General features: G+C 42.6%; 1 protein-coding gene across 12 annotated transcripts in view; it reads left to right on the top strand.

Moving 5' to 3' along the window:
• Nucleotides 1-25575, top strand: part of PTBP2 (polypyrimidine tract binding protein 2) — a 214187-nt gene that overhangs the window by 93735 nt on the left and 94877 nt on the right. For 3 of the 12 annotated variants that reach the window (XM_071436215.1, XM_071436213.1, XM_071436206.1), the window contains exons 1-2: nt 3962-4406; nt 8848-8951. The exons of 3 other annotated variants lie outside the window; for them this stretch is intronic. The gene's annotated coding sequence lies outside the window, so the exon portion shown is untranslated. Of the gene's footprint in view, nt 1-132; nt 205-963; nt 1110-3959; nt 4407-8847; nt 8952-9626; nt 9754-25575 lie in introns of those variants that run through there. 6 more of the 12 variants (XM_071436216.1, XM_071436214.1, XM_071436219.1 and 3 more) reach the window with 5 other exon arrangements.

Here is a 25575-nt window from a genome sequence, read left to right as displayed (position 1 = left end):
AATTTCTGAAACTGAGTGGGATCTTGATGCTCAGAGCTTAGAGCTCCCACATTGCTTTGTATTGGATGAACAGTGTGAGAAACATCCAGTAATCAAAGTGAAAACAACTCCAATCATATCACTGTTCCACAGGAGCTCCTGAACATGCCTGGAAGAATTTGCTGCATTTCTGGCCCCAGAGGCTGTTATGGAGAACACCAGTTGGTAATCACAGTTTGTTTTTCTTTCTTTCTTTCTCTTTTTTTTTTTTTTTTAAGTTTTTTTCTCTTAACATAAGGAAATTACTGAAGGAAAATCTTTCCCCCTATCCTTACTAGAGTTGGATCAAAACAGAAGGACCCATTTCAACACTAACCACATCTAAATTACTTAATTTCTTGGCTGGATGGCAGAGAAATATCTTTACAGAACTGGTAAATGACCATGACTACCTCTCCAAAAAATTATCTCCTAAGAATAATTCAGATGCTGTAAGAGAAATGTACTCTCACAAAAAGCAGCTTTTCCAAACCTCTGTACTCTCCCTGCAGAATATTCTCTCTAGCTACAAGCCTGTCTTCCTTTAGTAAATGTATTATAACCCTTTCAGTCTGTTCTGCTTTACGTACTCAACACCATGAATCTATAACAAGGTTATGGGTGAGTAACAGTTTAAATTACTTTCAAATACAGCTGAAAAGCCTATTATAGATGCAACCTTGAACTTTAATTGTATAAAGACAGCTACTTCCTTAGCATTCACACTAGTGATAAGAGTTTCTTGCTTGTAAGTCTGCTGGGACTTTCTGGCTGTGTTGGCAGCTATTTATTCTGCCTCTAGACTTTGAAAAAAGAAATGCATATGTTTAAACACTGTAACATCCCAATATCTATTGAAATTTGTAATGATGAAGGTTGTAACATATTTGAGTCGGAGAAGTCAGTCTGGTTAATTACATGTTATTCTTCCTGCTATTTTACTAGGCTACACAAGAGGTTGCTGAAATCCAGCGTTTGTTTTCAGATATACATTCATGCTTTTTAAAGAAATGATTGTAAAGAGACAGAGAACCTTTGAAATGATGTTGCTCAAAGATTTCCCAGCATTGGCACAAACTAAGCAAATAAGGGTAAGCTCAAAGGATCCATGAAAGGTAAACAAAGAATCTCCTTAAGGCTGGCTCATAGTTGGTAATGGAAAAATCTGGGAGTGCTTTTGTGGTCTCATAAGTGCTTTTGTGGTCTCATGGTTTCAAAGCTTTTTGGTACTTCTGACTGAAAAAATCACTACCAAAACAAAACAAGCAAGACCCAAACAAAAGCCACCCAACCCCCCAGCTCAGTGTATTGGACTGCAACACCCATGGACTGGAAGCTCTCTTCACAGCAATGGCCATAGGTCTCTCCCATGGCCATAGGCATGAACTTGATGGAGGGATTATTTCAGAGCTGAAATTTTGTATTTCATACCCAAGACTGGCTTCCATGGGTATGGAACTTCAATGGGAAGTTCCATTAAACTTTACAATGAGGGTAGCTCCAGCTAAGATCTCGATGAAGGTGGAAGTGAGGTTGCTGCTCATGCAGTGCAAACAGCTTACAAACATCTCAGACACTGGTATCAGCCCAGGGTCTCCTCAGTCCTGGAGCAGCTGAGTAAAACACCAAGTGAAGTTTTATTTGTTTTGTTTTTACCAACAATGAGCCGTGCTGTCGCATGTTTGTTAAGCAGAGGTATGAAATTTTGCCTTGAATATATTTGATCAAATAATTAACGTCTTCTTTAGATTAAAATACACTTATCAAACTAATTCACTTTCATTAAGTCAAGGATAATGGGGTATGAGTATAGCTCTCCGAGAGGTACAAGATGGAGAGCTCTGTAATCCTTCCACTGCCTGCAGTATTCCTTGAGCCTCCAAGACACAGAGCAATGCTCTGAGCCACTGATGCTCTCCCACTCTGTGGGAGCACATTTGCTCTCCCTTAGTTGAAACTTTTAAAGGCATTTTTAGGCTTTAGACTTTGATAGTAACTGTCCATTTTAGCCAAAATATTCCAATTCAGACTCTTAGAACACAAAGAGTAGCACTTGGAAAAAAAAAAATTGGATTCAGAGTTGCACTGAAGTTTTGTGATCCCTAGGCAGAGATTTAAGATCTCTGTATTTCCTCTTCATTCAGAAAATGAGATGTGAATTTTAAAAATGAGACACATTTTGGAAGATTATTTTCTAATTTTATAATTCAGCTAATGAAATGCAGCTAAGTGAATCCAGCACATGATATTAATTACTTATCAGCGTCATTGGTGCAGAGGTGTCAGCAGGAGCACTGTGGTGATAGCATTGGGGTATTATTTAATGTTGCATGGACCAATCCTGAATAATATTGACTTATGCCAACTCCTACATCAGCTCAGCCCCTTCCTCTTACCCAAAGCCTTTCCATCTAAAAAAGAGATTAATTTCTAGGAAGAATGTAATGAGACAGTCCTCATGGTATGGGCTTTTGACTGATTAAACAGTCACGTGTCAAGTTCCTTTATGGTGCCACAGAAGGAAGAAAAACTAGTTAAAAAAAAAAGAGAATTGATATACTACATTGAATAATAAACAGTGTAATTTTCCTGCTATATTGTAGGCTAGTAGAAATGTCTAAAATGCAAAGAAACATTTTACTTCCTTAAATGTTTTTTTCTTTTGAGTAATGAACAATTATGCATCTTAGAGGGGGTTAATTTTGTGAGCAGAATATTAATAATTTATGGATGTGTTAAAGGTATTGATCATACAAGAGAAGCATTATGCTTGAGCTCCTTCTGTAATCCATTAAAAAGGAAGTAAATTGCTTCAGTTTCATACTAAAATATGAGGCTAGCAGACTGTAGTTTAAAACATATGTAAAGTTGTTTTCCTGTTTAAACTGCAGTCATCCATCGTTGGTGTGGTAGTAACACACAGGGATTTGCTGGGACTCAGCCCCAGACAATCAGCCCAGAGGCACTTTTTCCTTCCCCCAGTGCCCTGCCCATGCCCACTTCTTGCTGTGGGCACCTTCAGGGGCTGATCTCTGCAGACACAGCAGCTGGGCTCCATTTCACCTGTTTCTGGGCTTGGGACACAACCCTTGGAGGTCAACAGAAGTTATGTGAATTCTCCTGAAGAAATGGTGGGGAGATATCAACTGTGGAACCAGATCTATAGCTTGTCTGTTTTGGTTTTTACCAGCCCTGACCATTTTTTCATGGTTGAGCACAAATACCATAAACATTATATATATGCAAGGTGAGTACTTACAGCAAAATTCATAAGGCTTCTATGGATCCAGGAATCTTGCCTGAATTTGACGCATCAGAGACTTAGGTGGCTTTGAATTGTTACCCCATTTTATCATGGTTCCATGAATAAAGCTTTAATCCTCAGGATTGTAGGGTGTTTCTGACAGGAAGGAACTTGGGCGTTGAAACCAATGAGTGCAATCCCTCTCCTTCTATTCCTGTTCTAAGGTAGAAGAAAGAACAATATAAACCAGAGGAAATAAATAATTGGTGAATAATTTTATTAATCAAATTCCTTCTAGACCACCAATCTCGTTATTTGTTTATCAGCCAGGCTTCTACTAAATCTATTCACAATTAAAAAAAAAAATTACCAAGTGAACAGTATTGACCCAATCCTTAATTAGGGCAGCTTAGATGTCTTGTATAATTAACTGGACTTTGTTCATAATTATTTCCTGATAGTTGGAATTGTTTTCCACAAGTAACAGAGCAATAGTAATGGTAACACCAAGAAATCTTTGATTTTTCAGAGTAGAATAATGGCTTGGCTTATTGTGCTTAAGTTGCATAAGACTTTTTTGTTCCCACTCATAGCTGAAAGTAATCACATCAATTTGTCTGGGCCACACAGGGAGGTTTTGCAAAATCAGTTCTTTCAATGTAGAAATAAGTATGCATCCAAATATTTGAAATGTGTCTTTTCTAATGTGTGTTTTATGATGGCCAGCCTGAAGTGACTCCTCAGACACACGTGAATCTTGGTCCTTAACAAGAGAGACAGATTAAAGCTGGTGCCTACTATGACCATGCTGGGTCCTGCTCAGTTGAAATTAATGAAATAAATAACTGAAATCAGCTACCACTGATCCTACAGAGACTGAAAAGCTGCAACTCAATGAAGATCTTCCTGGGCCTCCTAACCAGCAGGGCCCCTGAGTGCCCCTGTGTCTGGGGTGCAGGGCTGAGGCTGTCCAGGAGCTGTGCCCACCCTGGTGCCGTGACACTGCCACCAGCACCGTGCACCCAGCCACTGGCACAGCGCCCTGCGGGCAGGGACAGCACCGAGCACCTGTTGGCTGGGGGCTCTAGGGACTGCTGAATTTAACAACACCTCACCAATGGAGGGGATTCTCTGTGGAAACAAGGTAAACAGTTTCTATTCACAGTCCAGTTTATCACTCCTTTAATCCTGCCTTTTGAAGCTGGCTTGGGGCACAGTGGCAGGAAGGTGGAAGAATGCTGCAGGAGTGCCATACATGGTCCCTCTCATGTGGGAATACGCGCTGGGGGGAAGCTTCAGCAGGCTCCAATCTATGGGCCCCTTGGAAAGAGGTGTTTGCTAGACCACTGCCTCTGATTTCAAGAGAATGAGTGTCTGCTCTAATATGAGAAAATAGTAGTCATGTTACAACTTAGGGTTGTTTGGAATTCATTATGAAGCTGCATGAAAGAGCATGTGGGTTAAAGAGGTTCACTGCTAATTAATACCTTTACTCCTAACAAAGTAGCTCCTTGCTCCTGGGGTTAGGCAGAGTGTGAGAAGAAAAAGAAGCAGGCAGTTGTCTGCAGGCTCTTTCAGGACTGAAACAGCAGATGAGTACATGTAAAGTTTAGGGAGACAAGCACCATCACAAGGTGCCACCATTGCCACCAAACTTGCAAGTGCCCTAAGGCAGCAGGGCTGAATGTGTATGATCAGAATAAGACTTTGTTTCTAAAACTCCAAAGTTCAGAAGAACAACAAGGGTTTTCTTTGGATAATTTTCTGTGACATTTGCTTAACCTGAGTAGTCTTCCCACAAGAGGTCTTAGATGGTGCTTTATTGTGTTCAGGCTAGAAAACATGGAAAGAGTTATGACAATTATTCATCTGCCCCTGTCCTCTCTTCCTGGCAAAGATTCCTCTGATCTGCTCATCTATAAAGAGCCTGGTGAATTTGGGTCATTGCTTTCAGATCACCCTGTTGCCACCAGTGTAGCCCAAGTCCATAAGCAGTTGAACACTTTCAGGATGTTGAGAGGATGTGAGCAGTGTGACTCCTGGAGGGTGGAAAGCACGGTGGGCTGTGTTGCCCTGACAGCTTTTCCTGTTTGCATCCTGTTCATGAATCCACTGACCCATTGCCTATGCATTTTATGTTACTAACTAATGTCTAATTATTTTTTTCACTGTTGAATTCCTTGCAGCTCTCTTTAAAGTTTAGTAGGTAAGAAGATTAAAACATAAATGCCATTAAATATGCTTTAAATATCAGACCTATTGAAATACTTCCAGGTTCTGTATCCTCTTAAAAAATAATCCCTATTCAAAACAGAGAGGAAATGTCATCTGCATTAGTGTCTTCTGAGTTGAAGATTGGATTATATGGGGAATTATGTAAAATAGCTTTGGAAATCTGATAATTAAAAAAACTTTGGACTATGTTATTTATGACATTTTAAACCTCTGTAACATTTGGGGATGTTTTCCGTGCTGTACATGTGCTGTTAACCTCACATGTAAAATTTTCTTGCATAACTTCATGTGAATTAATGGTCATAGAGTCTGAATTCAGATTCAGTCAAGCTGGATGTGCTGGGATTTGAAGGCAATTACTGAATCTACATGAAGTTAAAGCTGGGGTGTGGGCAGATCAGGATGTTGCTCTCAGCCACTTTGTGGGTTGTCTTCTGTCTCCATGGGGAAGTCAGGAAGAAAGGAACCAAAGGCTAATATTAGCTGAATTACTTAAGAATGTCCTCCCATATCACCCTGTATTGGAGCCCCACAACATCCCCAAAAAGTCCTCAAAATTTCAGTGCCCATTTATTTATGAGCACAGTTACTCCAGTGAGTCCCTCTGAAGAGGGCAAATAAAGTCCCATTACAGCCATTCCAGTTTGCACATTTAGTGTTGTAGCACAAAAGGCAAATGGTCAGGACAGGGCTGCTTGGCTGCTCCAAGCCCTGCAGGTTGTGTCCAACACAGAATGCCAGAGCATCTATAGGATATTTCCATGGGTCTGCAACCAGAGCTGGGAAACAAAAGGGTCCTTACATCAGTGTGAAGTGCCAGGGAACAGAGCTCATTTCTGGGAAGGGCAGGCAGGATTTCTCTTCAAGGCTGGTAGATACTCTGCTTTGTGGGGCAGAAAGAAAAACCCTTACACCAGCTTGGTTTCTTGCATCAATGAATACACGGCACAGGCTTTGGCAAAATGTCACAAGACCTGGAGGAGAGTACTGAGATGGACCCTGGAGCCGGGGTGTGGCCTTGCCATCTCTCTCTTCCCAGGATACACCCATCCTGGGCCACACAAGCCACGATGGCTCTGTCTCTGTGGTCACCTCCCCAGGTGCTGGCTGTGACTGCCCATGCCTTGCCCCTCACAGCAGCTGAGCTGGGAGCCACGTCCGCTTACCTAGAAGTGCTCCTGATAAATATTGACCAGAAAACTTAGCATAAATTTGCAATGAATCTGTGAGCCAGTGGGAAATGTTAAACCAAACATATTTAGGACAGAGGCTATCAAAACAGGCCAGGAAAATTCTTTTTCCAGCAAGAGGTGATATGCGCCTATTCTTTCTTCAGCTGGCTAAGCAACAGCGGGAGTGTTTCCTACTAAACAGCCTCATTAGCATAAGAATAACTACAGGGTAAATTTTCAAGCTCATTCCAAGTGAATTCAAAGGGAGGGGGGAAATATTCTTTTAATATGCGCAACTCATGCAAACAATGATATGAAACTAATTCATTTCATCATATTATCACCATATCATATTAACTTAAAAGAAATAATAATGCAACATGGAAATGTTTGCATATTAGACAGAACTCTCATTGTACCCTATTAGCACCATATCGTATTAGTATTAGTATTGCATTAGGCTATTATGCTACAGTGCTAAAATGATGAAATCCCACTGTGAAAACTGATATTGAATTCTTGTAATGTTTCGGAACCATTTTTAGCACTGAATATAAATAATTCATGGGAGCATATCTAATGAATTGATGAAAAACCCCCATCCCTTGACATTGTGAGAGCATTTATGAATGTAAAGTCATGAACAGAATTTTTTTTTAATGGAGATGGGCTGGGACTGAAATATCTGGCTTATCACTTGACCCAGTGTGCTTATGTCACACAGAGCATCAGGTTGAGTAGCCACATTTCTCAGTTAACACGGCAAAGGTGGTGTCTAAGAAGTGGCCTGTTCCAGGATCAGGGGTGTACAGCTCACCTTTCCAGATGGGCTGTCTCCAGGACATGCTGACACCCATGAGCAACCAGACCCTGTCCAGAACAGGGTCACTGCACTAATGCCACTCGGGCCCATCTGCATTGGCTTCTTGAGTTGTTAAGATCTGAGACTAATGGCTAAATGCTAATGAGAAAATATGTATTTGCCTCGCAGGCTTTTATGGAATTATCCTTTCACTTACCCAGCATTTGGTACTATTGTGTGATTGCAAGGGTAGTTATTACCACAAGCAGTGCTGAACTTTGTTTTATGCAGATGTATTGCTGGCAGACTGGATCCCATGACTCTTTAGGAAAGTAGGGGACTGTATGATGAGCTAGTGAGCATTAACTCAGCCTTTAAGGGCCCCATGAGGAACAGCTGAAGCAGACAGCATTGCCCATCCCTGTTCCTGGGAGAAGAGTGTGCTGGCACAGGAAGCAGGTGAACTGTGTTCTGGGTTAGTCACTGATTTATGATTTAAATTACCATCACCTTCTTCCTTTCCTGCTGCTCTCCAGCATCTCTTGGCCTGTGCAGCAGATCTCTCTCACCTCTGGCTTCTGCATTTGTGTCTGGTTCCATGCAGCACTGATGACCCTCAATCTAAACCATGCTGCTGCATGACCTAGAGGAGAAATGGTAACAGGGGGACCCCTTCACAAATCCTTCAGTTTCTTTCTCACTGAGGTGTAAATTCAGAGTAGGAGATGGAGGGAAAGCAAAGCTGGATTACTGTTTGCACTGCTTTCCAAAAGCACGTGAGGACACTGGCATGCTGTGTACCCTGCCTGCCAGGCTCAGAGAGAAGAGCCCGTGTATGCCATGTCCTGAAAGTTTATTGTGCTCTTCAGGCTTGTCCTTTCTTCAGCAGTCTGGGATGCATCTGCTATGCTTGCAATGGGAAACATCAATCAGGTGAGAGGAAGGACTCTGGTTTCAGTGCATGAGGCAGCAATGTGGGGGAAGTTTCTCTAAAGGTCATCAGGAGTCAGACACCCTCAATACTTTCACCTAGTCTGGAGATTTCAAGGAAAAAATACAGCAGCAAGCTAGGCAATGTTTTTGGTTTTGCAGGATACAAGGTCAGAGCATTGTGACCTTGTTCAGAGCAGAGAAGGAGCTGATGGGAGTGAGATCCCAGGAAGAGCATTATGCAGAGTAAGAGCAGGTGAAGAAATATGAACTGTATCCTGTAACCCTTGACAGATGTGTTATGCACATGGTGTTTGCTTCACAACTGGCCTGAGCAATGAATCCATTCAAGAGAAGTTTGATGGTAGGGTAGTGGGGGAGTGTTTGTTTTCTCTCTGTTCATTTTTTAACCACACACAGTTTTGGTTTTCTATTCTTTCCTCTAGAAAATACTGCTATAATCACTGCAGAGATGGAGAGTTCTGCTTAGCTCCCATTTTTGTATTCAAAACTGGAAAAATTACAAGTGCTTGAAGTTTATCCTGGCCAGGTAAGCTCCTAGTTTTCACTGATGATATTAAATTACACATATGTTGCTAGTGAAAATAATTTCAGTTCTTCCTGTAGTCAGTATATAAAGTGTATAAATAACATGTTTGAGAGCTGCGCTTTTTTTTTTCTGTGCTTTGTTTTTCTGCTAAGTTGAATACCAGACCTAACATTTATTTATAAGGTAGGTAGAAGAGAATTTTCCTCTGAGAGTAGCAGAGACACTTCAGTATTCACTTAATTCATATTAAAAGCAATGGATTTTTTGTGGATGAACCACAGTAGCAACACATGCCATCTCTATACCAGCAAATAAAAACATGCACTTATTTCACCAGGATAGATAGATAGATAGATAGATAGATAGATAGATAGATAGGAAGGAAGGAAGGAAATGGACCCTAAGTTAACTAAACAGCCAGTATTTTTTGCTATGCTTCCATAACAGTATTTTAAATAGAATCCAGCAGCTTGTTGTGGCTTACTGAATTTGTTTATATGGGTCAGTATGGCCTAATTTTGCATGTGGAAGCTCTTCTCCAGTTATACCTGTGGATCATTTAAGGTGAATGCGACAATTCATGATTTTTTTTTTCCATATTTCTATAAAAATCGGACATTTACAAACTGCACCTTAACCTCCAAACATTTACTCCTACAGTTATCATCAAATGCTGTGGTAAGCTGGAAACAGCTGTTGCTAGTGAAGACCACCATATTTTGTTGGAAAAGTGAGTGAGATTGTGGCTGAGATGCTCCCTGTGCCCAGGAAGGAAAAATCTGTGCTCCTGCACACACAGGAGGTGGGTCCTGGTGTTGGGGCACAAGCAAGCCCCAGGGATGGAGCCCACGGGGTGTTTGCAGTCACTGCCTGCCCTGGGGCTTGGTCTGAGCACTATGGAGGGTACATCCCTGGCAGATTTCCCACCTGTCCTTGCTGCTGGCACCTCCCAGGCTGCAGAAGGGGGAGCTCCCATTCTGGGGAGATGCAATTTCCTCTGCCCATGAAGTACACTGCATTCTGTGAGCTGTTTGCCAGTCAACAGGAATGGTGTATCCCAACTTTAGGAAATGCCTTTACCATTGTTAACTAAAAATTGCCATATGCTTTATTCAAATTCTGGCTGTTGCAGTGAAATATCTAATAGAAAATATTATTGCAGATTGGACTGTTTCAGTGCTGGCATTATTTTTGACTTTGATGAACAGTTCTTTCAGTAGCATATTGGATCTCCCACAGAGATGGGTATTCAAACTCTTTGAAGCCTACTGTTTTCTGGGCACAAGTGTTCATGTCTACTTGCCACTCTAGAACCCTATTTTAATCATGAGTTTGAAGCTTAGATTTTGTTTCTGCTGCCTGTGAATGAATAAGACTGGTAAGATTCTGCTTTTACACTTGCTTGCATTTGGCTGCTGTGAGGATAGGAATGGTTGCTGTATAAGTTTGCAGCTTCCAAACGCATTTTGCTATTTCGGTATTCCACACTCTGTGCTTCCTATCATCCCCCATAACTGAGGACTGCAGGCTCCTCCTTTACTGCTGCAAGCTTTGGTCCCACTGCAGGTGAGGGTGACACATCTGCATGGCACATTGCAGTAGGGCATCAGGAATAGCCCAGTGGGGCTGTGAAAGAGCCATCAGATACAGATTTCCCTTCTGTTTGGGTAGCCTGAATCTCTGTACGTTTCCCTGGGATGCAGACACACTCCAGTGATAACTGAGTTGTATTGCTCTAGGAAAAATTCTTCTTGTGTGTGCTGTACTCCTTCATCTTGCCAGGGATCACTGAGAGGCCAGGGCAAGGGCCAATGTCCCAGACTGTTCCCCTGAATATCTGTCCAATCTTTTCTCTTCTCTACCTCTGATACATCTCCACCATGCATCTCCTATAGTCTTTGTTTCCCTGTTCATTCATGCTTCTGATGCCAAAAATCTAAAACCAGACCCCCAGTAGTATTGACCTCCTTGTGCCTGTGTCTGTTTCTAAATAGCAGGGGGGAGAATTTCTATCAGAATCAGAAAGTATGTGGGTTGAAGATGTCCGTAGCTGTGTGTGAGCTGGATTAAAAACAGCTCAGCTCCTTAAAAACTCTGTTGGGTTTATCATGGTGAATACAGCAAACTTGTCTTGTTTTCCAGAGCATCCCTCAAACAAGTGTGTACTCAGCCACCAAGGCAGGCCTCAACCTGAGCTTTTAGGCTGGGACTGTGAGCTGAGGTCCCAGGAGCAGGAGAAGCCTGGATCCAGTGTGATATTAGTGCCTCCATGCAAGGTGCAGTGGGAGGGAGGTGGTGCAGTGATGAGGTGGGAGACAGCCTCTCTTCCCAGCACCCAGCAGGATGGTGAGAGTGAGCCCTGCCACCCCAGGCAGCCAAACGTGACGGTACCATCACTGCTCCAAGGGGTCTGCAGAAGCTGCCTCTGGTTTTTGGAAAACAAATGCCACAATCTTAGGAGGCTTCAGGAATCTGAGCAGTTGTTCAGAGTATTTGGTTTAGATAAGTAGAAGTCATCAGCATCATCTGTTTTTTTGTGGTAACTATTATGAGTTCTCATCTGATGAAATGCTAAATGAGCTATGCCATGTCACTGCTGGAAAGATTTCTTTACGTGGAGGAGGTTCTGGGTGCTCATTTACTGCACACAAAAATTTCTCAGATCAGTGACTCTCTCCAGCAGCTCTGTTATTTGAAAAGAGCACCAAGATTGGTGCAGTGATAGAGAGAACCATAAACTTGTGAACAGTCATGGATGTGACAGTGAGGGGACAAAATCATGGCTATGAAATGGGTCTTAGGCAGATGTTGAGATGGTTCTGAAAACAGTCAATGAGCTGGAAGGTTAGACTCATAGAAGGATGGGAAGATTGTGCTGGTGCCCAGTTCAGGAAGGGATTAAAGCCAGGAGGGAGCTGCATGCACAGATCAGTGTGTGTCTGGGTGGAATTAGTGATACTGCTGGGCCCACATTCAGTCATGCCTGGAAAGAATTTCTTGGCACTATGGAAGGGCACCCACACATGTAAAGAAAGCAATGGCTTGGGAAAGCAGACCCAAAATTGTCATTGGAAGCTAAGCCTGAGTCATGGCCTGGCCCTGCTTTAGATGAACCCCTACGCTGACCTGGGATCAGGTTTAACCCCAGCTCCCAAGGCAGGATTACCCTGCCAGTGCAGGGGGACAGCCCATCATGCCCTGGCAGGATCCTGGCAGGCAGAAGATGCTCTACACCTTCTGCAGCACAAGACTCTGCTAAGTACAGCAAAGGCAGTGGTAGCATGCCTTTGGATTTCATGTGGATTCCATGCCACTTTAACAGGCTTCTGCACAGAGAAAACACCTTGCACTTGGCAGAATAATAGCTGTATTGCTTGAAGTCCAATTACAATCAAATCTTGCTAATTTGTGCCCATAACTGGAGATTCAGTGAAAATAACAAAACTTTTGCAAGTTATGTAGTAAGCAGTACACACATTTAAGAAGTGTGGCTAATGCATTACAGAATTCATTATCACCTTACAAACTTCTTCACACTCTGGAAAAGGATGAATGCTCTTAATTCATTTATTTTGACAAGGTTTGTTTCTTAAACATCTTTTGTTATAGCTGACAAGTTTGTACTGTTAAAAAAAGAAGCAATGAATCATAATTAAGGAGACATTATAATAGCCCCTTCTTAGCAAGCCTGTGCCATTTTTTTGGCTACAGCTTGTGGCAGGCGTGGATAGAAGTGATTGTGTGGCACTGTACTCTGCTCACAAAAGCTGCTGATGCAGCCACTGCCTGGGAAGTCCTTTCTGCAAAACAACAATTGCAGTGACTCCATTTGTCCTTCTGTTGAGGAACTGCTGCTTTTTACAAAATTGATAAAGTAAACAAACAAAATAGTTCTCATTTGGCATAATATCTTAGGGGGAAAAAAATTAAAAAGGAATCTTTTCTGTCATGAGGAGGATATCTCTGCCACTCTGACAATGTGCCCAGGGAAAGAGTTTGACTGAATGTTTGTTGCTATTAAAATCTTATTGTTTTGTTCCCTGCTAACATAGTATCTCATTGAATAAGAAATACAGTTTGGAGGAAAACAGATCAGATTTGCAGGTCAGAGGCTCTGCAAAAATGGGATTTGAACCTAAGCAAAGCAACCTTGAGGCAAGGCTGCCCTTCCTTGAATGCCAGATGTGCAGTGAGGGTAATTACCATGGCCCACGCCAGCGCTGGGTTGGGATGGGAGCGAGGCAAAGGTCAGCTCCTGGCAGGAATCTCCATCGCATTCCTCATTCCTGGGCTGCCCCGGGCTGCAGAATACTGTTTGTCTTTCTAGCCAGCAGCACAGTGGTCACAGGTACCTGTATCTGCCTGTAAATCCATAACCAACTACTACAGGTTCAACAGACTGAGGAAATAACTGCAGCCTTTCTGAGGAAACGTGACTGTCAATATAGCAAGACCCCTGAATTATGAATTCAGCAATGATTGCTATTACAGAAATGGCGTTAAATGAGTATCATTTTGTCAATTAACCTTTTACAATTCATAGTTTATTATAGCCTAGAACAATCCACTTTTAAATACTTTTTTTTTTTTAACACGACTCGTGCTACTTTAAACACTTACTACCTGCTCTTTGGCCTTTGAACATAGACTGTTATACTTGCTTAGCATAATGTATAACCCTAGGTCACAAAGCTAAAGAAAACCTGTTTAATTTATGGAGGATTTCATTGTAGCTGAATATTTTGAAAAATTTCTGAACTTTCTGATGGCATTCAGGCTAACCAAGGATACAAATGTATCTGTGTTCCTAGGTCCAACCACTTTACCCTACTATAATTTAAGCTTTTAATTTCACAACCTACAGTGCCCTGGCTAGTTAGTAAAAGAAAAAAGCATTCTTTGTGAAGACTCTGTAATAGAGAATTTTTCTGCTACAGCAGATAAAATTACAATGACCAAGTAATTATCATAAAAATTAATATTTTCTAAAAATACACTACTTTAAAAATAAAATCTCTATTATAGGAAAAGGAACAGACAGTAGTTTTGATGAAAAACACTTGAAAAATGGTGATACGGTCTCTTTGCTATATAAATACAATTATTTTTTTCTAGAAATACTGTTGCTGTAGCTGTAATGGTCAAAGGATAGGAGAGAGGAAAGGTTTGCAGAGAAAAGTAGTATTTTTTATTAGAACTGTTGATATAGATGAAAAAAGCAGAAATGCTTTCAGAGGGCTTGTGTGAAAGCTTTTCCTTTTTTTCCCCCCAACTATATATATATCAGCTGGTCTAATAAAATATACTCTCTTCCTGTAAACCTTACTATTTTTGTATATAGCTGTTTCTGTGCATGTGATTTGTCCACTAAGAGGACAAATAATTCTACAATTCTTGAAACTGGTATAGTCAGTAAAAGTTGATTATCAAACACTAAAAAAATTAAAATGCTTCCTTCAAATGCTGAGAACTTGGGGTTGGCTTTGTCTGTGAAAGAGGATAATTGCAACCGATGAAGGAACTACACACAAATAATAAAATGTGGTCAACTCTTCCTTTCAGCAGCTTTGAAGCAGCAGTAATCTAACAAAGCACCTTGCTCTTGCTGTGCTGACAATGAGTCCAGTGTACAAAAAAAGAAATTAAACAAAAAAAGACATTTTAATTTCAAGGTTCACTGGAAAAAACATGAAAAAAAAATCAATGTTTGCCAAAGAGAAAGACAAACTCTGAAGGGAAATGAAAAAATGTATTTACAAGATTCAAAGAGAACTCTATAAATAATGGGACAATAAAAAAAGGAAATAAAATATTTGTCCCTCTTAACTCTAAATATGCGGGTAATATTCCCAATAAATCTTGTACATGAAATGTCCTTAAGGACTCATCCAATTATATTGTTATCAAGAAATTATTAGGAAAAGCAAAATAACCCTCAAATCAAAGGAATGTTTGGAGCAGTTACATCTCCAGTGCATGGCTGCATCACCCCAGGGCTCGAAGGAGGCTGTGACAGCCCTGAGGGTTGCCCTTAGCACAGGCAGGGCTCCTGTGCAGCTCCATGCCCTGGAGGGGTGGCCCAGGGCTCCTGGAGCAGCTCTGGATGTGGTGGTTGGGCTTGGGGTGTCGAGACAGGACCAAGCCCTTCTGCCTGGAGCTCCCAGTGCTTGGGCTGTGCCCTTGGCCATGGCCAGGCTCCCTGGGACCTCGTGCCCAGCCACAGGGGCTGCAGCAACCCTGGCCGCAGCAAGGACAAGACAGCCCTGTCAGTGTTCACCCCCTGGCGTGGCCCTGTGCCCTGGGCATGGTGCCCATGAACTCCCAGCCCTGGTGCCCGTGCACACCCAGCCATGGTGCCCATGAACTCCCAGCCCTGGTGCCCGTGCACACCCAGCCCTGGTGCCCATGCACACCCAGCCCTGGTGCCCATGAACTCCCAGCCCTGGTGCCCGTGCACACCCAGCCATGGTGCCCATGAACTCCCAGCCCTGGTGCCCGTGCACACCCAGCCCTGGTGCCCATGAACTCCCATCCCTGCTGCCCATGCACACCAAGCCATGCTGCCCATGCACACCCAGCTCTGGTGCCCGTGCACACCCAGCCCTGGTGCCCGTGCACAGCCAGCCCTGGTGCCCATGAACTCCCATCCCTGCTGCCCATGCACACCCAGCCATGGTGCCCATGCACAGCCAGCCATGGTGCCCGTGCACACCCAGCCCTGGTGCCCGTGCACAGCCAGTGCCCACGGAGCCTGCAGAGAGAGCTGCAGCCTCAGCTGTGCGCCAGCACAGCCCCACTGCTGCTCTGCTGCCAGCTCACTGATCTCATTAGCACTGAATGCTTTATGGAAACCACCACCCTTGTGGCCATCCCCAAATTCCTGGAGCCATGTGAGAGCGGGGGCAGCAGCAGCATCTCCTCAGGCCCATGGGGCTGGCTGCACAGCTCTGGTGTCCTCAATGCCATCCTGTGCCCCAGCAGTGCCTGTGAGCAAAGCCTGAGCCCGCATGCTCTCCATGACTGCATAATGAGCTGATGGGTTTTGATTGGATTCCCCCAGCATGTGGTCTTTTCCCGTGGGTGATTCAGGGATGAGCAGGGTCAGTCTCCAGCATGTAGTGAGGGGTGTTGGGGTAACACCTCCTCTACCTACACCTTCCTCCCAAGGCTGCTTTCCTCTGAGATTAAATTGATTTTCCGTGAGCACTAGTGCCAAAGATCAGGCCTAGTCTCTCTGCCAGGTCTCCAATGCCTTTCTCCCTATTAGTTTTCTGATACTCAGCTTTGGAGTTTTCAGTAAGAATGTTCAGGTCTTATGTATACTTTGTCTGATATATAAAACATTTTATAAACTTTATCCATTTAATTCTCCTACAGTGTGCAGTGTGCTGAAGTGGCATTATCTTCACTTCACTGATAAGAAGATTTACATCCACACAAAGCCAGACTGGCAGGTCTGGGGTAAGGGCTGGGCCCCGAGCTCCAGATGTGGTGATTACCAGCTGCCTACTTATGGTGGTGGCTCAAGTGAATCTGTCTCACCCCAGAGTGACCCTGAAGGTCAGGCACCTTTTAAAGGCACCTTTTTGTTTCAACTTTGGCTATACCTCACTGAATGTGGGAGGTTGTATTGGCCCTGGCTAAAGGGTACCCTTCACTTCAGATAACAGAGCAAGTAAGCTTCCTTAGGAAACCAGAGGGGCTCTAAACTGAAAAGGGGGCATGGATCACCAACTGCAACCACTGCATGTGTAAAAGTATTCAGAAGCTATCTTCTAGGTACCTGTGCACAGTGATGCTTCTGTCTGTAAAAGAGAAAAAGAAGCAGCACAGCAGCTCAGGGAGGGAACAGTGCAAGAGTTGGCCACTAAATATTCCCATGACTATGGCCCGCAGGGAAGTGACAGGGATAGGATTGATTGGCTAACTCCTGACTTAAGGTAGAGAACTGTAAGACCTCATCTCTGGTATTTAAGTGGGTAAAGGGGAATTCATCCTGAACCCAAAACCCAAACCACTTCATTTGATGTTCCTAACTCAAAAAAGCCAACTTGGTTTGGCTTTCCTTTCTTTTTGTTTGTTTGTTTGTTTGGGGTTTTTTGTTTTCCTGGTTAATTGCATGTGCCAGAAGGGATCATAATGCTTATAGCCACTATGTGGGCCTGCCTGACCAGCATCAAAACCATTTACAAACTGTAGGTTCACCTAAGCATATCAATTATGCTGTGCTGTCCTCAGCCCTCCAGAGCATGCACTGATGCTCTTGGGTTTGGAAATGGTGTCGGTGCTGCTTGGTTGGTTTGCATCTTACTCCAAGAAGCTTTTAAAGAACTCAGCTCCTGAGATAGACAGAAATTTAATGATTTAAGTGAAGCAATGTCGTGTCAGTTGAAGAGTTGGTTCAGGGTCTGTAAATATGATCAAATGCAATGAATACTGTTCAGCTTGGATTCACAACTCTGGGAGGAGAAATCAGCTCTTACTGGACAAGGGGATTTTATACCCAATAATTAGGCTAAATGAAGCTGTTGCACAGAATGGTGGCAAAGAGCCTCATTTTGTTGGCATGCTATAACATCACATAATACACGAATGTGTTGCAGTAGGTGCTGCTTTCTCCTTCCAAATTTTTTATTACAGCCCTAACCATTGACACTTCATTCCCTGCCAATTCCTCTGCTCCCTTCTCTCATGCTGGCAAAAATACAGCAGGAGACCTAAAGCTGTAGGCCTTGGCAGAATCATGTGAATCTGCTGAACACATACATGCTGATTAATTCATTGCCTTAGCGACTGGAAAGTCTCAGAATATTCTTCCTTGTTTATTGGCCCTTTCAGTGTTAATGTGAGCAGTAATGATCATACTTGGGCAAAATACAGCAACCATTAACTGACTGCACCTGCAAGGGCCAAAAAACTCCTTTAATCCCAAAAGGTTACCTGTTTCACACAAGTCAGGTCAGCATTCTTTGGAACACCAGCCCAACAGCCATACTACATATACTGACTGTACATGTCACCCAGCTAAATTTTACATGGTGGCACCAGTGTCCATGTACAGCAGTTTGCTTTGTGGGCACACACAATGTGCAAGGGAGGAGGGACTCTGGCTTTTGGAAAGCAGTGTGCAGATGGAACCCTTGATGGTGCAATTCAGCTTTGTTTCGTCTCAGAAGACTCATGGATCTGCAGAGGAAGAGATGTCCAGGGTGTTACTCTAGGCAGGGCACGTGGGTGCCTGTCTGGGTGTGCTGCCCTGGCAGCAGCCTCACAAGTCCCACAGGCAGTGTGAGGTGGCAGCTGGAGCTGGTGACACAGCCCTGTGCAGCGTGGGGTCGTGTGGCCGTGCTGCCAGAGGAGCTGTGCTGACAGCTCCCTGCTCCCCTGGGAGAGCCTGAGGAGGGAAGTGCAGATGGACTCGCTGGGTATTGAGTAAACACTGCAAAAGGAGCTGGTTCAATAGATGGGCATGTCTCTGTTCAAGTGCAAACATTATGTTCATATTTCATTCTTCTGATTTAGCTTTTACAGTGCTTATTAAAACAACATTGTTGGCTGAACCCTTGCTGCCTGATGAGCGTGTTCCTTGACTCAAAGTCCAGAATGAAAATCTCTCCAGCTCTGCTGTGATGGATTATGGCAGCTCTAGACTATTTTTCATAGTCTTTTAGAACTTCTGCATGGTTTTCACTCAAGAGTGACACTCTGTCCCTCATTCAGGTCATTTTGTTACTGGGGGCATTTAAGAGAAGTAATTGGATTGCCTGATTCTCCAAGCTGTCTTTCATCTAGATCCAAAGGCTGTCACACAAGCATCTACAAATACATCAGTCCTAATAGAAGCCCTGTCTGTTTCTTTAGGAAAACTTTCCAGAAAATCTCCTTTTCTGTGACAATCCGTGGTTGTGGCCTCCGTTTTCAGCTATCCTCACACATTTTATAGTGCTTTAAGACCCTGAAAATACACAGGAAAAAAGCACTCCCCCCTTTGCTCTGGCAACTTTCAAAACTTGCCAGCCCTGTGGCAGATTCTCCTGCCTGTTTTGGAGGGCCCACACCAGCAAAAGGTCCTGTAATTTCTGTTATTACCAGGAAATACAGGAAGGTTCCAGAGCTCGTGTTGCTTTCTCTATGAGACCTACAACATTTTCACCACCTCTAAAGTAGCTGCTTCTCTCTTTTTCTATTTTTGTGTAAACACAAGCTGCCCATTGGTAAACTCTGAGCTTAAAAATCCAAGTGCTGTCAGGAGGAATCTACATTTGCTTCAAGGCAATTAGGTGACTCATGGCTGTGTCCTTTCTTCAGCTGCATGGAGCGAAGTCAAATCTCCTACGGCTGGATGAAGCCAACTCCCAGCCATCCCACTATGAATAAGCCCAACACAAATGCCTATGAACATTTCCCTGACTGAACTCAGAATTGTGCTCCTCGACACAGAGCCACCATATTAAAGGTGTTGAAGTGTAAGCCTGAGGAAATGTACAAAGCTAATGAAAGGAATGCTGCATACTCCAGACTTTTTAGACTACAACATGAAATAGCATCTGGATTTCTTCACAGACTTTTTTTTCATGTCTGTGAAAACTCTGATTCCATATTTACTAATAAGTAACTTACTTACAGCCTCTTATTCTGGTGAGACAGTTCCATACTGGGAGATATACTTAAAAATTGCAACTGCTGGCTATCAGATATGGTTTGAGAGTATTGGTTTTGAAGGCAGGTATTTTTCCCTATGTACTCCTTCCACTGCCCTTCTTAAAAGATGCACCATTTCTTGTGAGTTTTTGGGGGGAAAAATAGAATTTCAGGCTATGGTTTTTAGGAAAAGAATGTAATGCATCCTGGAGCTCAGAGACTACTGTGGTTGTATTAATTGATGTCCAGAGATAAGGAAGTCTTCTATTTTAAATCAGTCCTCCTCCTGCAAGAAGCATGGAATAATAAGAGGCACTGTCAGCAGAGTACCAGGTAAATGTTGCCATGGGCTAAAGGAGCCCTTTGCCTAGAGCTCTTTTTGGAAACAAGAAGCTATCAAATCAAAACATATTTACTTGATGCAACCAGCAGTGAAAAGACTGATATTTGCAAATGCCGCAGTGCAAACAACAAATTTTGCCTCTAATAGACTGGTTTCCACCAATGTATTTTAATGGTTTTTTAATGGTTAGAATATGGGCAGAGGGAAAAGCCAATGTTTTAGAAGCTCCCCTCAGCCAGATAAAGGTGAGGAATTAATGCTATTTCAAGTCAATGCTCTTCCAAAAGCACTCTGATAACAATAGTTAGTTAATCTTTTTGTTTCTGCCTGTTTGTGGGAGATCACATTGGGTTTGCCTTCAGCCTGGTTTGCTTGAACAGCACAGAAAGCCCAGCTTAAATACTTATTTTGGTCAAGCAGCAGCACTTCAGAAAATTACTGATGCTGCCTTTGAAAGCTCTGCCTATTTTACAAAGGGGGGGAGGGGGAGATTATTTAAAAGTCAATGATATGAAACTAACTAGATATATTTGAAATATTGATTACATATATCTTCTGAAATAGGGTAATGGGATATTCCTAGATGCTGTATGCATGTTTATACATCTCTGAAATGTTTGATTAATGTGCACCTAATCTTTCTTTCTGTTAATAGACCATCATATTTCTTACTAAGAAATGAATTATTCGACCACTGGTACAAGTGGCTGAGAGAAGACCATTTATAATGCTGCATCTTCAGCTAGTGTTTCTTCAGCAAGTAATCTTTGACCTGGAAAGCTGTTTCACTGAAAATGACTAATTTTGCCAATTTTATTTTTTGCTTTGAATATGTTTTTCTGGTGGCAGTTTAATCTATCCTAAAAGACTTATTTTATACTTTACAATATTGGTAAAACATAAATAGAAAATAGACAAAGGAAAACCTTCATGAAGTAAAACTTCAATTCCATTTATGGAGGTGCTATCCCAGAACTCTGAATTTGGAAGTGCAAAGTGATGCATTGGTATGCAGAAAGTTAAAAAACCCAAACAAACAAAAAAAAAGACAATCCAGAATTGGCTAACTCATACTTTTCTTTGTTCATAAAATATATTGTCATTCTATACTGGTTTTGAGTTTGCTTTCCATTTTTATTTTAAGATTATCTCACATTTGAGTATTTTCATCATTTTCTATACCACTTGTTTCAAGCAATACCACTTTTCACATCTCTCAAAATTGCTTAGTTAGGACATTCAACAAATCACAGGTACTGATAACAACAGTTGCTCTCTGCCAGCCTTGTCTGTATCAGCCCTAATCTTGCCATTAAGACTCTATAAGCAGCACTTCTGTATGCAGTGATTTTCAAAATTACAGTGCTAAACTTCAAGAAACAGGGATGTTCATCACTTTTGCACATTTGGTTGTAGGTTCAGCTGGAAACCCTGAGTATTATGCAGGCAAACAAACCATGACAAGCTACAGTTGTGGGACTGGGTGAATTTTGTGGAAAGGCTGCTGAGGGTTAGTTTGCTCCTTGGCAACTTCTATAAGATAAACTGAGCATTTGCATTTGTGGTTTTGAGAGCTCAGTAAAGATCAATAGGTAATTAATGCAAAAGTCCAAGCTCTCTGAGTTTGGGTCATAGCCCTGAAGACAAGTTCTAGTGTCCAAATTCTCCTTTGAACCCAAAATTAAAAGTAGTAATTGGGAATTTCCATCCACTTTAATGAATTTAGGATTTCAGCCCAATCCACATTTGTCATTCAGAGCCCTTTACAGAATATTGAATTGTCACTAAAAAGCAGAAGCATTTTAAAATGCAGACTTTTTGCTTTGAGAACAGAAAACACCCACTGAATCCACCTATCAGTAAAATCCAGCCTTGCATTGTCTTCAGCTTCAGTCTGGGGATGCTTGGGCCTTTTCTGCACTTAATTTTTCTCTGGAATGACAAGAAGTAGCAGCAGGTTGCATGGTATATGTTGGCTTTGACATGGAGCTTTTTTGATACATTTTATGGACTAAAGTTCTTCCTATTGTGTCAACTCTGACTTTTGTGAAGCAGGAGAGGAGAACTTTAAATAAGGCTTTCTTCCTATCCCTCTCTTCAGCTCTCTCCAGACCTTAGACCTCCCAAGGGCTTTCGGAAGCAGGGAAAGAGAAATAAAGTTTACCCTGGCTGGAGAAGGGTACAGTAGATGTGATCAGACTCTTAATAAGATATTTTAGGACCTCTGTTAAAAGGAAGGTGGAAGGGGGAGGAGAAAGTTTCCAGAAAACATCTGTGTAGAAAGAGCAAAAGATTATGCATAGCTGGAGCATGTGAGGTAATGAATTCCTGCCCCACCCCTTCTTCCTCCTCTTCCTCCTCTTCCCCCCATGCTATTATCTGGGGAGGTGATAAACTCTCTGATGGTGAAAAAGGTCAAGGAAATTGTTTGGTTACATTTTTGAAGACATGATTTTGTAATTCAGCCAGCTACTTCTGAGCAGGGAGAGTTGGGAAGGAGCAGCTGTGCCTGCCCAGGGAGTGAGGAAGTACTTGTGTTAAGGGCTGATATTGATACTTTTTAGCTGTGCAAGTACTGTAGTTAGTTATGTGTACTTAGCAAATGAAAGGTAAACCAGTCTTCTTATTGCAGCAAAAAAAAAAAAAAAAAAAAAAAAAAAAAAAAAGGGTCATTGGTTTTTATTCTTAAATGGTTCTGCTGAAATGGAGAAGTATCTCTGTGGGAAACATCCACTTCTTTCCCATTAAAAACATTCCAAAACATTGCTATGTATGCCAGTCTAAAACCCTGGGGTAAATCTCTGCTCTGTTTTGAAGCATAAGGAATGGAGAAGAAGCTGGAGAGGGTATGACCTCCAATGAAGACAGTTCTGCTCTGCCATGGTCCTCTGGTTAGCAGAGGAATCAGAGAGAAGCCTTGCTTGAGGGAGGTGATCTAAGAAAATTTCTGGAGATTTCTAGTCCTCTCTATTTTGAAAGAGGCCTATACTTTGCTACAAAGAAAAAAAAAGCAGTTTTTATTATTTAAGAAAGATAGCTCCTAAGAGTTTTTGACAAGCTCAATACTAAAAAAGGGAAAAGAAGCATTGAGCATAGCACAGGAAGCTTTCAAAAATTGGCTATTACAGGAAACATTATCGTAAAGTACATTTCTCTTAAGAACATGCAAAAATGTTCTCTTTTCCATTTTGCTACCTCACTGCTAAGGTCTGGCAGAGGCAACTTCTAACGTGCAGCTCCTGTACTTGAGGTGACATTGAAGCCTACTGGCACTGGCACTGTGGATGTTGGGCTGGGTGCTTCTTGGCCTGAGCTGGGTACTTGGGCGCTGATGATCAGAGGGAGTGAATGACACCAAGCAAGAAGCCTTGTCTGGAAGCCCCAGCTCCTGCAGGCTCCTGGAGCTGTTCCTCCCCTCACCAGGCTGGCACTGAGCTGTGAGCAAGACCCTCCTTGCCAGGGTGGTGTCAGCATATGCTGCAGGATGGCACCATGAGCTGCTAATTAATGGAAGGAAAAGGCAGCTGCTGAGGAAGTGCCTGATTAATCCACACTGGAGCAAAAGAGGGTGTATGAAGCCTCTAAATTTAACACAACTTTAGGAAAGTGTGTCTTTCTTCAGGCTTGCTTGTGAGTCAACAGCTCTTGACTTCCAATAAAGCTGAAGGAAAACCTGGAAAAGCTTTTGAGTGAAAAGTTCAGACACAAGAGGCAGAGAAATGCAGACGCTTTGTTTTTTCCTTGCTCAATTGCTTGAAATTTTTGGTTTTTTGAGCTGTGATTTTTATGCTCATAACCTTTCCTAAGAGAAAGCCCCAGCACCAGAGCTGAGTGCTGGTGCAGCTGAGCTGTGCTTACACTCCAAGGGCTGGGGGACAGCAGTCCCAAACGGTGCCCATATTCCAGGGGAACATGATGGCATGGGAGCAGCAGGCAAACCTGCAAGATAGAGCACAACATCTGCTTCTTGTGTGGAGTAATAGGCACCTTCCCACAGAGGCAAGTTTCACCTCCCTGGAAATGAGTTTGCCACCATTTTTCTCTTGTATAGATTCTTGTTCTCTTGTGTCCATATTGATCTGTTCCACTTGGTTTGGTTTTAGAAATAACTTTTTTATGCATGCAGCTTCTAATCCTGGGGTCCCTGCTTGTCACTCCTCAGCAGCCAAGGAAGGGCAGGCCAGGACAGGGTCCTGGGGTTGCTCAGGCACCTCTTGGACTGAGGCTGTGGGGAACACTCCACAGAAAGATTGTAAGGGGGTAGTTATGCTAAGAATAATGAATATCAGCTATTCCAGAGGGAAAACTTAACTGAGTGCTTAGGCATCCAGTCTGATAGTTAAATGATCTTAATTTTCCTTAATTAGCTTCTGTTACCTCCCCTTCCTCTCCAGTGGGGCTCCTAGCAGCAAGGAGACAGGGGCCTCTGTAAAGTATACTACAGAAAGCCTCCTGTAAGGCCTTCACACGTCACAAATCAAGCTTTTTGTCCCATGCCCCTTCATAGGTAGAAGGTGTTTCAAATGACAGTGAAACATTAGAAATAGGAAAGGATAGGGTTTTTTCCCTTCCTTACTGGTTTCTGAAAAGTGTGATTTATAAGCTGTCAATCATTTCCAATGATCTCAGTCCAGTGTTTACTCAAAAATCATGTTTGGTGTAGCTGAAACTTGTTACTAACTGATGAGCAAGTCTGAGTGCTGAGAATGAGAAATGATTGACATTCTTTAAGGTAAAGGGGGAGACTCTTCATCCAGCAGAAGCTGCCACTGCAACAGATGCTGTTATAGCTTCTGACACTGATCGTGATGAGTGGTGTGTAATGTCAGTAAAAGATGAGAGGCTACAACAACAAAGTGAAAAAGAAGCCTCTGAACATGAATCCCATGGCACCCTGGTAGCAGTTAATAGCCATGACTTCCGTGGCTAGAAATATGACTTTAAAAGGTCAGGCATATATTGGTTAACTTATCACCTAGTCAGTAAGTAAGCACAAGAGCTTGCTAATTAGTGATCTATTATTATTTGACTCTAGGCTTGTTGAGGGTTTTTTTAAAATAATTTTGGTTCCATTTTTCCTATGCCTTTTGGCAAATATTGCCCAGTTCTCTTTTTATTTCAGGTTCTCCTTTTGGTTAAATATAGCAGATATTTACAGAGAATAATTCATAGCAGAGCTGCACATGGTCCTGAATACTGCGATGCACTCAGGGGTAATGCTGCATTTTGGGCATCTCGCTAGCAATGTCAAACAGCAAGTTTCCATCTGCAGTTATAAACTTTGTCCCTAAGTAGGAGGAACAGGCTTGGGTTTCATACCCCCTCCCTCATTTTGCTGCAGAGTTCCTTGCCAGGTTAATGGAGCAGCATGTGCCTGATGAAAGCTCCCAGGAAGCTGTTGGGAGTCAGACCAGGACTCCCAGTCTCAAGGAAATCTCCTCTGAGCAAGGAACCTTGAGTTACCATGAATGAAGGTCCCTTTTGGGAGTAGCCTTTCACTAAACCCCCAAAAATGTGGATAGTGTTCACTTAATGAACTATAATGTAATCTGGTAGATGGCAGAGTGGGTGGACTTTTTATTGTCTTTCTGGAGGGATGTTCATCTTCAAGCCATGATCTAACTCTTGTCCTCCCAGCTT

Source organism: Agelaius tricolor, unplaced genomic scaffold (genome assembly GCF_023055355.1).
Source record: "Agelaius tricolor isolate 1412-34295 unplaced genomic scaffold, bAgeTri1.0.p SCAF_11, whole genome shotgun sequence".
Lineage (NCBI taxonomy): Eukaryota > Metazoa > Chordata > Aves > Passeriformes > Icteridae > Agelaius > Agelaius tricolor.
Note: the sequence above shows the minus strand (reverse complement) of the source record. Positions and strands in the feature narration are given on the sequence as shown.